At 45.2% G+C, this 16,163-nt stretch overlaps 1 long non-coding RNA gene across 1 annotated transcript in view; it reads left to right on the plus strand.

Moving 5' to 3' along the window:
• Positions 1-1,482: 1,482 nt before the first annotated feature.
• Positions 1,483-16,163, plus strand: part of LOC142255287 (uncharacterized) — a 113,568-nt gene continuing 98,887 nt past the window's right edge. The window contains exons 1-2 of the long non-coding RNA XR_012727396.1: positions 1,483-1,784; positions 2,576-2,968. This is a non-coding gene — a long non-coding RNA (uncharacterized LOC142255287). The remainder of the gene's footprint in view (positions 1,785-2,575; positions 2,969-16,163) is intronic.

The following is a 16,163-nucleotide window of genomic DNA, read 5'->3' on the forward strand; positions in this document are numbered from 1 at the left end:
TAACCCGCCTGCCAACCATCCCTAAAACCCTCACCGGGGCCCCGGGACAACCAACCCCCCTACCCACGGAGGGGAGAACCAACATCCAAGCTGCTCCCTGTCATCGCTCTCGGGATCCCCGTCCAGAGCAGCGGTGGTGTCACAACTTCACCACAACCGTGGGTGGCGTCACGGACAATATCCCCAAACCACACACCACCCCCCTTTCACTCACGGGCGAGGAACGCCGCTCGAGTCCCCGGGATCCGGCCCACCGCTCGAGCCACCACCGAGCAGCAGCAGCAGCAGCAGCTGGACCCGAGCAGTGGGTGAGCGCAGCGTCCCCTCCTCCGCCCGCGACACAGGCACCAGATCAAGGCAGAGGAGTGCAATGGAGGACACTGTGTAGATGATGTAGGACGCATCATTCACACGGAGCAGGGAAGGAGGATGGCAATCACAAGGATAGAAAAGGTGCCAGATTGAAGTAGAGGAGCGCAATGGAAGACACTGTGTGGATGACGTAGGATGCATCATCCACACGGAGCAGGGAAGGAGGTCAGCGATCACAAGAATAGAGAAGGCGCCGGACCAAGATGCAGGATCGCAACGGAGGATACTGTGTGGATGACGTAGGACATGTCCCCTTGAAAGGAGAAAGGTGATTGCAAGGATAGAAGAGGTGCTGGACTGAGACCAGCGACACCCATCGGACTGGAACATATCGGACCGCCCCACAGGTGAGTAGGTCACAGTTTTCCTTTAACTTTATTAATAATTCTAAAATCTTATTGTGGAATTCCTTACAATGCATTTAAAGTTCTCCATGGCCCGACTTATGATTCGCTATTAAGTTAGTTCCTATATACAACCGGTTAATTCTTATGTGAAAATACAGCATAAGCGAAATATAGAAAAGAGATAAAAACCAAAAGTAGAAATCTGCAAGATGTTCTCTAATTCTCCAACAGTCTCCAGGGGAGGATCTGCTTTAAATTATGACTGAGCATATGTATTTATTATGAGTTTATACCATATGTGCTTAGAATGGTTATCTACGCTATTGCAACACAAAAATGGGGGCGATCAGAGAGTGCATCTTGGTTCCACTGACTCAGAACTGTATAGCCTTTGCATCTCGGACTGCGGTATATATATCATTTTGGTAGTTTGAATGCAAAAAAAAAAAGGTGTTACAGGGATCCTTAGCGGAATAAGTCTTGATTCCTGTTTGGTGGTTGCTTTATGGCTGTCAATATGCATTATACTTGAAATGAGCCAGATAATCTATCTCTTCCTTCTTAAAGCAATTGGCCAAGGCACCCTTAGGGCATGCTATTTTACATATGCCAGATTGCCTATATGTCCCTGTAATACATGATGCTTGAGAGATATAGAGCAATTTCCTTAATTTACTTCCTGATTGCTTTTTGCAATGAAGAAATCCAAATTTTCTCGTTCCTAGTTTATATATACAACAAAATGTCTTGGCTGCTTATCATTTTCTATATTATCAGCAGGTGGCACTGCTCAGTTTCCAATGCCTTCAGTGGGTGTCTTGATTTAACAAGTAGCACGTGCACTGAGAGGAGCATGGTTTAAAAAGCTGGCATCTTTCTTTTCTTCACAGTTTTCTTAGAGGAATCACTAACGTCCCAATCGCCAGAGGAAAAGGGTCACCTTAAAAAAAATAAATAAAAAAAATCTAAAGAAAAAAAAAAAAATCAGAAGGGTGGAGTGGACAACACACAAATGTTAGTCAAGCTGGAAGCTTTAGCATTCAACTATCTACCTGCTTCAAGTTGGTAAGTTCCTCCTTTGTAGGATAGCAGAATGCATGCAATATGGGCTACATAGGATTTTTGATATTGGAGTTTGAATTACTTAAAGCATAGTAGTTATGTTGCTGTTTGCAATCCTTTACTCAATTTTTAATTCCATAATACATTATGGTATGTAAGTTTGTATTACTGAAAGCATAAGGGTGAATAGTAGTTATGTTGCTATTTGTAATCTTTTACGCAATTTTAAACTCCATAATTCATTAGTTATAATATGGAAGTTTGTATTACTTAAAGCATAAGGATGAATAGTAGTTATGTTGCTGTTTGTAATCTTCCACAATGTTAAACTCCAAAATCCATTATTTATAGTATGGAAGTTTGTATTACTTAAAGCATAATTGGGAATAGTAGTTACGTTGCTGTTTGTAATTTTTTACGTACCGTAATTTTCAACTCCATAATACATTATAGTATGGAAGTTTGCATTACTTAAAGCATGAGGATGAATAGTAGTTATGTTGCTGTTTGTACTCTTTTATGCAAATTTTCAATTTCATAATCCATTATTTATAGTATGGAAGTTTGCACTACTTAAAGCATAATTGGGAATAGTAGTTATGTTGCTGTTTGTAATCTTTTACGCAATTTTCAACTCCATAATTCATTATTTATGATATGGAAGTTTGAATTACTTAAAGCATAATTTGTAATAATAGTTACACTGCTGTTTGATCTCTTCCACAATTTTGAACTCCATAATTCACTATGAACTAATCATTTTAGTAATTTTTTTTAATTATAATTTTTTTTAGAAAAGGAAGATCACATCCAAAACCTATTTTAAAGGTGCCGCATTCGCAGGTAGTAGTTACCCAGAACCAATTTTCAGATGTTAAAAGCCAAAATGTTCAAATCGGGTCAGTCTGACCATAAACTGTCAGCGGTGGTCCCCATCAAAGAGACTGTCCCCGAAAAGAAAGATGTCGAGCTCATACTTGTGAAAGAACAGAACGGAGTCCAGTACACAAATAACACAATTATTGCCCCAGACGCCTCTGAGAAATACGAGACCCCCGTCCAGGAAGAAGAGGAAGAACGAGAGCACTGGGGAAAGAAAATAGATTTTCTTCTGTCGGTGGTTGGGTTTTCTGTGGATCTGGCAAATGTCTGGAGATTCCCCTACCTCTGCTATAAAAATGGAGGAGGTAAGAATGAGATTTTTCAGAATTTTTATGAAAACCTCACACATCATATTATGTTTATAAAAATCCTATAGACATTTTGCATATTGGTACATTGTGCAATGTAACTATTGAGTTGTTCATCTTTTTGATCCTATTTTTACTTGCATGTTATTGGGGCCTTAAAAAATGTTTGCACTTGGGTTTTATTAAAAATGTGACTCCTTTTGGTTGCACTGTGTATGCCCAGTTGCAGAATGAGTTAACTGAGAATCAGTCAGTAAGCACTCTATGAATAACTGGCAGGGAATTTTGTAGTTCTTATCGGTCTTTTTTTTTTTTTTTTCTTCTGAGCATTTTATGACCACAGACCACATCAAAGTTAAATCAAAGTGCTTGTTAAAGCAAAACGGAGCAACATTTTTAATGAAACTCAATTGCAAAAATGATTTTTAGCCCAAGATACATGTATTTAGGTTGAAAAGAAAAATTGTCCGAAAGGTGGACAAATCATTTAATTTATGCATCTTCAATTTTTGATATAGTAAATCCTGTTGATCTTGTTCCCCGTTCCCTTTTTAATCCTCCGGCCTCACAGCTGAAATCTGAAAATGCTTTCCTTGCAACCTACCACCGTACATTTATAAAAAAATACACTCCGGGAATATTTGACTTCCATTTCACATATTTAACATCTTAATCCGGTGGTCACACTATATTTTGCTCCTGTAAAGGAATTCATTGTAAGGCTTCCCGAACGCTGATGTTTTTCCTCTCGTTGCTCCTTGTATATGTGTTGTTTCTCAACCTGCGGATCTCCAGCTGTTGTAAGACCACAACTCCCAATATGTAATGACAGCTGCATATTAGTAGTTCTAAAGTTATTAATCCTGATAGAACTGATTTATAGAAGTACCGTAATCAAAAATTCTAAAATTACAAAAAAAATTAAAATAATTAATATATATATAAAATATATTTTTAATTATTAATATTATTAATCCTGATAGGAGAACTGATTTATAAAAGTAATCAAATTCTAAACATTTGTACAAAAAAAATATATATATATATTTTTTTTTTGTACAAATGTTTAGAATTTTTGATTACTTTTATAAATCAGTTCTCCTATCAGGATTAATAATATTAATAATTAAAATAAAATATTATGAACAAACACTTGTTTAGGCAGATCTCAATACTATGATAATATTACATCCCGGGACCTATATCAACATATCTAGTTCCATGATCTTTGTCTTATTCAGTGGAAACATGGGATCTGGGCATTGTGGATGTAATATGGCTGATTTGAATGCACCGCATTATGGTCGTCTGAAAGCAGCCTTATGGTGGAGACTTGAAGGATTACTCACTGTCTTGAATATGTGCCAATGTAAAGGATATATCAATATACAATTACATAATACTGTAAGAGTCCTTGACTGCTTAACAATTAGTTCATACTCTTGTTATATATTTTATTCTCAGGTTTTGGTATATAATCTAAGAGCAGTGTGATGTAGGGGTAGAGACCATGATCCAGAGATGTGTCAATTACTGGTCTGTTTTAATAAAATCAGTGTTTTATCAGCAGGAGATTATCACTAGAGGACTAGGTTTCTCATGCCTACTAGTCAACTACTCTGTGTAATCCCGCTTCCACCACTAGTTGTCAGCTTCCTGTCAATAAAAGGTACACAGAAAGCTGCTAATCAGTGGTGTGGGTGGGTGGCTCAGCTCTATAGCAGACAACTGTGTTTGTATCAAAATGACAAGGATCCCTTCTCTACAAAATCTTAAAAATAAAACCTTAAATGTATTTTAATTGTATCCAGTAAATAAAAATTGTAAACCCATAATTGATGTAGGGACAGAGACCCTGATCAGAAAGTGACATAAGACTGGAATCAGAGTCTCGGTCCCTACATCATGCTGCTCTCAGATTACAAAAACCTGGTGACAGATAACCTTTAAAAGAAACCTACCAGCTGGGAAATGTTCCACAATCTATGAGCAGTGTGATGTAGAGCAGGAGAGACTGAGCAAATTTATATATAATATTGAGGGAATATATTTAGTATAATGTATATTTTATTTATTGAAATCCCTGCTCATTGTGGGCGGTTGTAAGTGGTGATTGACAGCTATCTCTGCATGAACACTTAGACACTTGGGAAGACTGTAGATCACTAATTAGCTCCGCCCACTGGACTAGAAAGTCCAAACTGAAACTGGTTCTACTCAGTCCTTTTGTACAAACCTGTATGGTATATCAATCTGTTTAGCTTCTCATGCCCATAAACTGCACAGGTTCCCTGTAATGTGCCCATTATGCATGTGAAGAATCTGTTGTGCTCATTTCCCCCCCCCCCCCCCCCCCCCCATCCCCAATTATGGGTTTCCATTTTGGCTTTTGTATTTTTCTACACAAGGGAAACCCAAATATTTGGCTAAACACGATAAAAAATTATCTTTAAATAGACGCTGTCAGAATGATCCACCCCCAAACTATTTATATGGTCACATAGCTCTTTTTAAGATAATTTGATCCACACTTTTCTTATGTAATCTTTTGCTCCCTGAATGGGAGAGCTTCAGGGGATCAAACTATTTCAGTCCTGGAAACCAACTTAAAAACCCTGGATTGTGCATAAAAATTCATAAAATAGTACTTGATTGGCTGGCAACATGTAAGCAGTCAGTCAACTTGTTCTGGGGAATCCCAGGTTGGATAATTCTTGTAGTTGAAGGAACAGTTCCTTTTCCCTTTTTTATTTATTATTTTTACCCCAGATTGAAGGAGGGGTATATTTATCAAGGATGATCGCAGTCACAGAGGTCGCGATCTGGCCCGGGGGTACAGGGGAAGCCGACACCAGCGCAAGCTTTAGCTGGATGTACATCCGAAGACTCGCATCCGGTTGACATGCATTCCAGCACAGAGACCCATCTGGTCCCTACTCTGCAATGCAAGCTACAGGCCAAGCAGTGGCCAGTAGCTAATGAGTGCGGTACCGTGACTGGGGGTGGCGCATGACAGTGATGTCATGTGCTATGGCGCTCACGCCGATGTCAGCTGCTGGCCTCTGCATACTGGCGACAGGGGAGGATGCTACGTGACATGGGAGTGGAAGGAGTTGAATAGAATGTTGTCCGTTTTTGCGCTAGACAGATAGATAGATATATATCTCAGGATAGGTACAGGAGGAGGGCATACATACCAGTGTGGGCCCAGGATGAGGGACATGTATTCCAGAATGGGGCCCATGATGGGAAATATATATACTAGGATGGGGATCATATATACTGTACCAGGTTATAGACAGATATACAAGGTTGAGGAGCACAAAATATATATTATTAGGATCGGAACATGATGGGGAACATATATACTAGGATGAGGCCTAGGATGTGAGACATACTAGGATGGTAAACATATTTTACCAGGATGGGGGACTTATTTACCAGGAAGTGGCCCAGGATGGGAGACACATACACTAGCATGGGGACATATTTACCAGGAAGGGGCACAGGATGAGAGACATTAGTACAGGATGGGGGAAATTACTACGCTACATAATGAGGGAAGGGGGAGCAAATGTCTTTATAGAATTAAAAACACCGCTCATACATCTTACCAATGTGCTAGGGGGGCACAGGTCCGAACTCTGCACTGGAGCCAATTGGACTCTAGTTATGCCGGTGACAATGACTCCACCCAATCCTTGGGGAAGGGCCCCCGACTGGAGATTTGCTTTAATGACAAGCTATCCTTGGTACATCCCTATCCAAATAGGTTAAACTGTTCAGACAAATTGACCAATACTGCATTACCCTAAAATATTAGAGATAAATTTGATATTTTCTTGGGGAAGCCATAAATTAAATTAAAAACTGGATCGGAACAAGGTTTTAATTATCACAATTAGAGAATGTTGATTAGGAGTGGATACAATAAGAAAAGGGTTGACCACCTTAGTGTTACATTACCATGCAACGCAGAAAACTAGAGTTCTATACGGTTTCCATTGATGATATTAATGGTATATTCATGTAATACATGCACATGTCAAGTTTTCAAATGCAAACTATCTTCTCCAATGCTAATATTTAGTGCAAAGGCCCCGTTACACGCTACGATTTATCTGACGGTCTCAGTAACGATGTGACACGCCCAGATCGTTGTTACGCTTTGCCGAGATCGCACATAGGTCGTTTATTTGCGGTCACATATACACATCTCACAAACGACGCAACATCGTTCAGCGATATATTGCTTGACCAAGGCGGTCGTGTGGATGTTGTTCGTCGTTGGCAGGGTGTCAAACGTAGCAATATGTCTGCTGCGTTCCAAACGACGCACAATATTTTGAAACTGAACGACGTGTCAACGATCAACGATTTTCACCCTATTTACAATCGTTCGGAGTCGCTCATAGGTGTCACACGCAACGACGTCTCTAAAAATGACGGATGTGCGTCACGGAATCCGTGACCCCAACGACATATCATCAGATAAATTGTAGCGTATAACTGGGCCTTTAGTCTTCAGGAGGGAACGTTGTTTCCTTTATGGTCCTACTATATTTTTACAATTGTTTGTATTTTCTTTTTTAATTAACATTGATGTGTAACGTTTTTATTTTAGAGAATATTTTTGTAGAATTTTTGATTCGTTTTTAGTACATTTTATATTAAATGTTTCAGTTTAGTTTTTTTTTTACTATAATTTGTATTATGATGGCTTGAAATACAGGTTAGTGCATTAATGCTTGTGTATTTATGGGGGAACTTAGCCATTTTAATTGTGTGCTGGCCATGACAAGTGATTGGGACCTCTGTGCCCATGTCGTCCCCAAAATATTCCTAATAGCACATGCATTTACTAAACTAGTTAGTCAACCCTTCAACCACTTCTATGACCAACGATCAGACGTCTCCCTAATTGTATTGCATGATAGATAAGTACAGTCATATGAAAAAGTATGGGCACCCCTATTAATGTTAACCTTTTTTCTTTATAACAATTAGGGTTTTTGCAACAGCTATTTCAGTTTCATATATCTAATAACTGATGGATTGAGTAATATTTCTGAATTGAAATGAAGTTTATTATAATAACAGAAAATGTGCAATCTGCATTTAAACTAAATTTGACAGGTGCATAAGTATGGGTACCCTTATCAATTTCTTGTTTTGAACACTCCTAACTACTTTTTACTGACTTACTGAAGGACTAAATTGGTTTTGTAACCTCATTGAGCTTTGAACTTCATAGGCAGGTGCATCCAATCATGAGAAAAGGTATTTAAGGTGGCCACTTGCAAGTTGTTCTCCTATTTGAATCTCCTATGAAGAGTGGCATCATGGGCTCCTCAAAACAACTCTCAAATGATCTGAAAACAAAGATTATTCAACATAGTTGTTCGGGGGAAGGATACAAAAAGTTGTCTCAGAGATTTAAACTGTGAGTTTCCACTGTGAGGAACATGGTAAGGAAATGGAAGAACACAGGTACAGTTCTTCTTAAGCCCAAAAGTGGCAGGCCAAGAAAAATATCAAAGGCAGAGAAGAATGGTGAGAACAGTCAAGGACAATCCACAGACCACCTCCAAAGACCTGCAGCATCATCTTGCTGCAGATGGTGTCACTGTGCATCGGTCAACAATACAGCGCACTTTGCACAAGGAGATGCTGTATGGGAGAGATGTGAAAGAAGCCATTTCTGCAAGGACGCCACAAACAGAGTCGCCTGAGGTATGCAAAAGCACATTTGGACAAGCCAGTTACATTTTGGAAGAAGATCCTGTGGACTGATGAAACAAAGATTGAGTTGTTTGGTCATACAAAAAGGCGTTATGCATGGAGGCAAAAAAACACGGCATTCCAAGAAAAGCACTTGCTACCCACAGTAAAATTTGGTGGAGGCTCCATCATGCTTTGGGGCTGTGTGGCCAATGCCGGCACCGGGAATCTTGTTAAAGTTGAGGGTCGCATGGATTCAACGCAGTATCAGCAGATTCTTGACAATAATGTGCAAGAATCAGTGACGAAGTTGAAGTTACGCAGGGAATGGATATTTCAGCAAGACAATGATCCAAAACACAGGTCCAAATCTACTCAGGCATTCATGCAGAGGAACAATTACAATGTTCTGGAATGGCCATCCCAGTCCCCAGACCTGAATATCATTGAACATCTGTGGGATGATTTGAAGTGGCTGTCCATGATCGGCGACCATCAAACTTAACTGAACTGGAATTGTTTTGTAAGCAGGAATGGTCAAATATACCTTCATCCAGGAACTCATTAAAAGCTACAGAAAGCGACTAGAGGCTGTTATTTTTGCAAAAGGAGGATCTACAAAATATTAATGTCACTTTTATGTTGAGGTGCCCATACTTATGCACCTGTCAAATTTAGTTTAAATGCAGATTGCAAATTTTCTGTTAGTACAATAAACCTCATTTCAATTCAGAAATATTACTGAGTCCATCATTTATTAGATATATGAAACGAAATAGCTGTTGCAGAAATCCAAATTGTTATAAAGAAAAAAGGTTAACATTAATAGGGGTGCCCAAATGTTTTCGTATGACTGTATCTGCCTGTAGTTCTCAGAATTAAGGACATTATTATTCTTGACCAAACTTTCAACTCAATTTGCTGCAATACAGCCCCAAACTTAAATGGACCTTCCACCATGCTTCACTGTTTCATGTAGACATACATTATTGTGCTGCTCTCCAGTCTTTCGTGAACAAACTGTCGTCTCTTACAGCCAAATATTTCACCTTTGGACTCATCAGTCCAGATCACCTGCTGCCATTTTGTTTTTCTTCATACATAGTTGAGTCACTTGGCCTTGTTTTCATTTTGAAGGTATGGTTTTTGGCTAGAGTTCTTGAAGCATGGTGGAGGTTCCTTGAAAGTTTGTGGCTGCACTTCAGCAAATGTGACTAAACCTCTAACACCAACAGGTTTTGCTCACAATTATTGGTGTTCTCAATGCTGAGAAATACGAGCAGATGCTTATTACATTATGGATACAATCAGGAAGGCATCTGATTGGATCCAAATTTAATTTACAGCAGGACAATGACCCCAAACATAAGGCCAATGTCAGTATATTTCATGCTAATGCACTAAAGGAATACCATGGAGTGCAGAGAAGGCCCCAACCAAAGTAAAGGATAGGGTGATAATGGGATTTATAGGATTGTGGTGGATGAATATTGAAACAGAGAATGGGGATTGACGGCTTCTTGAAAAGGAAGAGGGTGGGTATGTATGCATCTTCTCTTTTGGCTTATACAGCCTGATATTTTACAAAAGGGGTTAGATATGGAAGGTTCAGCTGTAGAGAGGATATTCTCATGTCATGGCTAGAGGCTTGTTAATTAGTTTTAGAGGAAGGTTACATTGTAGGCATGGTGACCTCTGGCTTGGGTGCTTTTGGGGATTTAGATGGTATCTAGACAGGGGTGTAACTTCAATAGGTGCAGAGGTTTACAATCACACTTGGGCCATGGAGCCTAGGAGGCCCAAAAAGTCTTTTTGACCTTTCTGAAAAGACCAATTCTATTAAAGACATGCAATAATTGGAGAGGGGGGGGGCTTATTTGGGATTTTACATTGGGGCCCATGAGCTTCAAGTTATGCCACTGTATCCCCATATATGTAGTTATTGGTATAATTACACTGGGTGGAAGTTAAAGGGAACCTGTCACCAGGTTTGTCCCTTATAAATTGCAGCCACAATTGAGCTCTTATACAGTGTGTTCACCCATATCCTGTCCACCGCCATTAACTTGAGAACGGCGGCAGCTATAGGCATAGAAGTGGTGTCTAGGTATAGTAAAGTAGCCATGCGCTACGCAATGAAACTACCTATAGCGCCACCTGGTGGAAAACAATGGAGTTAGCATTTTTATCTCAAACGGAACAAGGGGAAAAAAAAGTGAATTACAAAGTTGTAGGGCATCATCCATTCAATACGAATCGACACCTTGCATACAGAAATGCTATGATTAGAACGTGTAAAACTCACAAGGCTGTGGACGTGAAGCTATACTGTCGTGGGCGGCGGGGCGCTGCACTCGCTAACACTCGGGTCCGGCGCTGCTGCTCGGTGACTCAAGCGGTGGGCCAGATCCAGGGACTCGAGCGGCGCTCCTCGCCCGTGAGTGAAAAGGGGGTGGTTTGTTTGGGGATTTAGTCCGTGATGCCACCCACTGGTTGTGGTGAAGATGGGCACCACCGCTGCTGGTGACGGGGATCCCGGGAGTGATGGTAGGGAGCAGCTGGGATGTTGTTTTCCCTCTCTGTGGGTAGAGGTTGGTGGTCCTGGGGCCCGGTGGTGTGACTGGGAGGCAGGATCGGTGAGGTGCAGGGTTGCTGGGGCAGCGCGGCGCGGTGCCGGATGGCACGGGTGTACTCACTCACCAAGAGATGCACAAAGTCTCCGGTAAACCAAACGGCTGGATGGACGGGTCCCTCAGCCGGCTGCAGTGTCTCTCTCCCCGGACAGGTGATGGCGGCTGTCTTTCCCTGCACCTTTTGTGTACTGTCTTGACTACGATGGGTCCTCAACGGTAGTCCGCTCCCCGGTGTTTGGATGCCGGAGGATCCCGTTTTGCCCGCAGGCACTGGCCCTTGGGTCTCTAGCCGTTGGCGGTGGCAGTATACCCTCACGGTGCGGACGGTTGCCTTCTAACGGGTCTTTGGTTGTTAGTAAACCCCTGGGGTTCCTGTCACACTCGGATTTGACTGTTGACGGCGGCTCCAAGCCTAGTCGGGGTCCGATGGCCCTGCCTGTGTGTGCTAGCTTCACTTCGCTCCCCGGTCGGTACCGGCGGGCCACTGCCTGACCCCGGTCCTACGGTTCCGCGTTGATCCACCACTCCTGCAGACTGCCACCACCGTCTGCCAACCTTGTTGTTAGTGCCTGGGCCACAAACCCAGACACTCTCCACTTCACTCCTCTCACTTCAACCTCCTGAACTAAACTGCTCCTTTTCCCGCCTCCAGGCCTGTGAACTTCTCGGTGGGTGGGGCCAACCGCCTGGCTCCGCCCCACCTGGTGTGGACATCAGACCCTGGAGGGAGGGAACAAGGGTTTTGTCTTTGGCTAATGTAAGTGTGTGTGTGTTACCTGTGACGACCTGGCTAGTCCAGGGCGCCACAATACCTCATGGAGACCTTCCTACAAGTCATTGGGCATAGTGACTGTGTACCGCCCCACGCTCAGCAGCCGAGCTGCTCGGATCCGGCCCTTCTGTGGGTGGCTTGAGGGTCTCCAGACCCGGGGGCCTCACAGTCACTTCAAATGAATTGGGGTAGTGATGGGATGGTGGATTTAGGACGTATATGTACGGGCTGAGCCGTAGGGAGTTTGTGACGCCACCCACGGTGTGTGGTGATATTGGACACCAGCGCTTCAGTTATGGGGCACTCGGGGGAGATGTTGTGCAGCAAGTTGTTAACCCCTCCGTGGGCAGGGATGGTGGCCCCGGGACCCGTTGGGGGTTGACTATGCAGGGAGATGGGCGACCGCAGGGTGCTGATGTACTCACTATTAGAAACACACACGAGTCTCTGGTAAACCAAGGTGATGGTGGTCAGTGCCCGCAGCCGGCTGCATTCGGGTTCCCCCCCCCACCCGGCTGGTGGTCTGTCTGTCTTTCTCCTGCACCTCTGTAAGATGGTGGACTGCCTTTGCTTGCAACTTCAGGAGTCTGCTCCGAGCTTGTGGTTGCCTAAGGAGCGCTTTGCCCGCAGACGCTAGCCCGTGGGATCTCTGAGCCGTGGCGGTGGCCTTTTATCCCTCTTGGTGGGCTGTTGGCTTCAGTCGGGACTTTAGGTGGGACAGGACCTCTAGTCCTGGCCACAATCAGTTAATTAGCTAGCCCCCAGTAGCTTCTGGACCTAGCTTCAGGGTCTGAGTACCCCCCTTTGTGCTCCGATTTCCGAGTCGGTTCCCTGGGTCGGTACCGGCGGGCCACTACACTGTCCTGGTCCACCTCGGTTCCACCGAGCTGTCTTCCCGGCTCCTGCAGATGGAGACCGCCGTCTGCCTCCTAGCCAAAGGCACCAGGGCTCCTACCCTGGCACCTGTTCAACTTTGGTCCTCGCCTCTGCTGTAGCTGGACACCGCTCCAGCCCACACTCCTCTCCAACTTGAACTCTCAAACTTGTCTGACTACTTTCCCGCCCCGGGCTGTCCAGACTCCTTGGTGGGTGTCTTCCAACCACCTGGTTCCGCCCCCTGGTGTGTCCATCTAGCCCTGAGGGGGAGTGACTAGGGTTTTGTCGTTGTCTGTGTATTACCTGTGAGGGAAGGGTGTAATGCGGCCCGGCCAGGGCGTCACAGCTGCGTGGAGTGGCCTCCACGCTCACGTGACCTGACCCTATTGGACTTCTTTCTGTGAGGTCTCATCAAACAGCAGGTGTATGTGACACCTTCCACCAACATTGCAGGACCTATAACGACGTATCACAGGTGCTTGTGCAAACGTGCCACCTACCATATTGCACAACATGCAGCAAGATACAGTATGCTGTCCAGATGTGCATTGCAGCTGACGGGGGCCACTTTGAGCATCAAAGTTAAATGAGCGCCATATGTGTACTAGCATTCAATGTTTGGGGGGGGGGGGGGTGTCATGGGCTTTCATATCATAGCCTTTCTGTATGCAAGGTGTCGCTTAGTACTGAATTTTATATATATATATATATATATATATATATATATATATATATATATATATATATATTTTATTTTTTTAATTCACTTTTTTTTTCTCTCTCGTTCCGTTTTCGAGATAAAAATGCTAACTCCGTTGTTTTCCACCAGGTGGTGTTATAGGTGGTTTCATTGTGTAGCGCATGGCTACTTTACTATACCTAGACACCACTTCTATGCCTATAGCGGCCGCTGTTCTCATGTTAGTGTACGTCCTGGGGATGTCACGTTGGTGGCCGTTACCTAGTTCCGTGCCCTGGGCCCTTTTTGTAATGGGGATATTTACAGGGATTTGTGGATAATGTTTATTCGTGATGCCGCTTGCGGTGTTGCGGCTAAGTATAGGGAGCCGCCACTGCAGTGTCTCTACAGGGGCTAATGGTATTGCAACTAGTATGGTAGTCCCTCCGCAAGTAGGATATTGCCCCAGCGGGTGTATGGTGCAGTAGACGTTGGAAGGAGTCCAGACAGGTATTCAGTGCAAACTGGATTACTCACTTTTAGGGTGTTAACTGGTTGCCTGAGGCCGGCTGGTTTCGCCTCCAGGTCCCCTTCATCCCAATGCCAGTCTGATTCTCTGGTACCTTCTTCCCCTGCACCTGTCTCTGGTAAGTGGGTCCCTGTGGTATGGAACACTGGGGGTCCCCGGGTTGTGGTTTGTCCACTTCTGTCTGCCTGATGGTAGCGTGAACCCTGTGGGGTTAGAGTCTTTTGGTCCTATTGTGATGCCCTGGCCCCCCAGGAGTCACACGTAACAACACCACACGCACCCCCTCATCCTTAGTGAGGACACAACAGTCACCTGAAAGGGAGACCTGATGCCTCTCTCAGGGCAGGTAGGGCACACCAGGAGGGTGGAGTCAAGCAGAAAGACACGCCCACCGAGGAGACTACTGTCCTGAGGCAGGAAATACAAAGAGATTAAGTTGTAGAGTGACAGTGACAGGAGGTGTAGAGGAGTAGAGCTGTCAGGGACCCTGGTAGGAGCCTGGGACCCTTGAAACGTCAGGCAGACGGTGGTGGCCGCCTGCAGGAATACCGGTGTACGACTGGCAGAACTGTAGGGACCAGGCAGGGTTGGAGCACGCCGGACCTGAACCGGGGAGTCAACCATTTACCGGAGTACCAGAAATCGGGTACTCAGACCCCATCCTAGCTTGGAAACCACTGAGTGTAGGCAAATTGACTGATTGCAGTCTGGACCTCACGGGTTCATTCTCACCCCAAGACCTGAAAGAAGGCAAAAGCCTACCGAGACCGGGTGAGCGCCACCGCCAAAGGCCAACCATCCAACGGGCCAGCGCCTGCGGGCAACAGAGGGCTCCTCCAGCAGCTGAACTCTGGGGAGCGGGCTACCACTGCCCAGGCAGGGGAGCCGAACACCAAGACCAGAGGTGCAGGGAAGAGGGACCATCACCAATCTCACTGGGGACATCAGCAGCCGGCAAATGGGTACCGACCATCCTCTAACTTTTGTTTACCAGTGACTGAGTGTGATTAATTGTGAGTACACCGGTGCCATCCGGGCACCGCAGTGCGGCGCCCTGCACCACATCGCCATCCCCATCGGGACGCACCGCCCCTACCCACAGAGGGGTTAACACCAAGGCTGCGCCACCAACACCGATCCCTGGAATACCCTCCACTCCTGCCGCAGCGGTGGTGCACCCCGTCACCACAAACCGTGGGTGGCATCACGGCTCACCCGACACCCACCGTACACCACCACCCCCACTGCATCCCCTTAACGGAGTGACGTGGCCACCGGTCCGGAGGCGCTCGAGCCACCGACCACCCGAGCCTGGACCTCGAGCGGCTCGGCCGGAGCGGCCTAGCCCTCTCAGGGTGGTACACAGCCACTCTTTCTGGCATCACTAACAGGATCCGGACAGTCCACTCACCCGTGGAAGTGCACCTTAGAAGTGTCCGTCAACGGCGTCCTGCCGAAAAAGTTGAAGTTACGCCATCTTAGGCGCGAAAGTTTCCCGCTCGAGTCGTCTCTTCCCCGAGCAGTGAAGGCGCGAAAAAGAAGCCCCGCCCCCAAAGCAGAGAGTGCTGAGAAAAGACCAAGGAGGAGGACGGGTGAAGAATGGCGGCATGTAACTAGTGCCGCAGAGTGCAGGGACGCCAGGTCTCTGCCGCAACACATTCCTGGACCCAGCAGCAAGATGTGCCAGGAGCTCTAGGCCAAGGTCCACTCCATGATGGAGGAATGGACGTCAGAGAAGAAGGGCCTGGTTGCAACCGTGCAGGCATACGAATTGGAGGTGGCCTCCAGAGGAGCGGGTAAGCGACCCATGCCCCTATGTCCCCAAGGGAACGGCTGCTGCGGCTGAGGGGCCCGGCCTGCTGCCATCCACCACCCCGACCGACCTGTTACCCCTGTCACTGGTAGCCAGGCCCGCAGCGTCTGAGGGAGAGGGCCCAGACCTGGGACCCCTGGGCATTACCTTTTTGTCACCGCCCTGGCAC

This window comes from Anomaloglossus baeobatrachus, chromosome 10 (genome assembly GCF_048569485.1).
Source record: "Anomaloglossus baeobatrachus isolate aAnoBae1 chromosome 10, aAnoBae1.hap1, whole genome shotgun sequence".
Taxonomy (NCBI): Eukaryota; Metazoa; Chordata; class Amphibia; order Anura; family Aromobatidae; genus Anomaloglossus; species Anomaloglossus baeobatrachus.